Consider the following 538-nt stretch of genomic DNA (forward strand, 5'->3'; position numbering starts at 1 on the left):
TGATACGAAACACTGTTGTGTTTCAAGCGCAATCGAGTTTTTATTCTTCTTTTTCTAACGCACGCGATCCGCGCTGTAGAAAGAGTGAGATAGCGGCTTCAACATAATTAATTGAAAAAGACTAGAAACACAACAAACGTCATTTTCTTATTGCAATATTATTGCAAAGGAAAAAGTCGCTAATGAAATTCTGCTTCAAATGTTATGACTTGAAAACTGTTATGGATTATTAAAAACTAACAATCTATTTCACAATGTCGCGTAATCGTTTAAGATAGCGTAGTTTATTTATATTTGGGCGTGACATATGCAAACACATTATATAGCGCCATCTCTTAGCTATTCCTTAAAACAGAAGCTGCGGAATCATAAAAGTGGTTCATATTTATGTAAGCCACCTGACATTTTAACATTGTATTACGATTAAATTCATACGAGTAAAATTTATTTAAAATTGGTGGAAATATTACACATTATTAAGAAAGTCTTGTATGAACTTGTATTTGATCGCATTTGTTGTTAGTACTATTATGATTAG

This window comes from Nymphalis io, chromosome 7 (assembly GCF_905147045.1).
Source record: "Nymphalis io chromosome 7, ilAglIoxx1.1, whole genome shotgun sequence".
Lineage (NCBI taxonomy): Eukaryota > Metazoa > Arthropoda > Insecta > Lepidoptera > Nymphalidae > Nymphalis > Nymphalis io.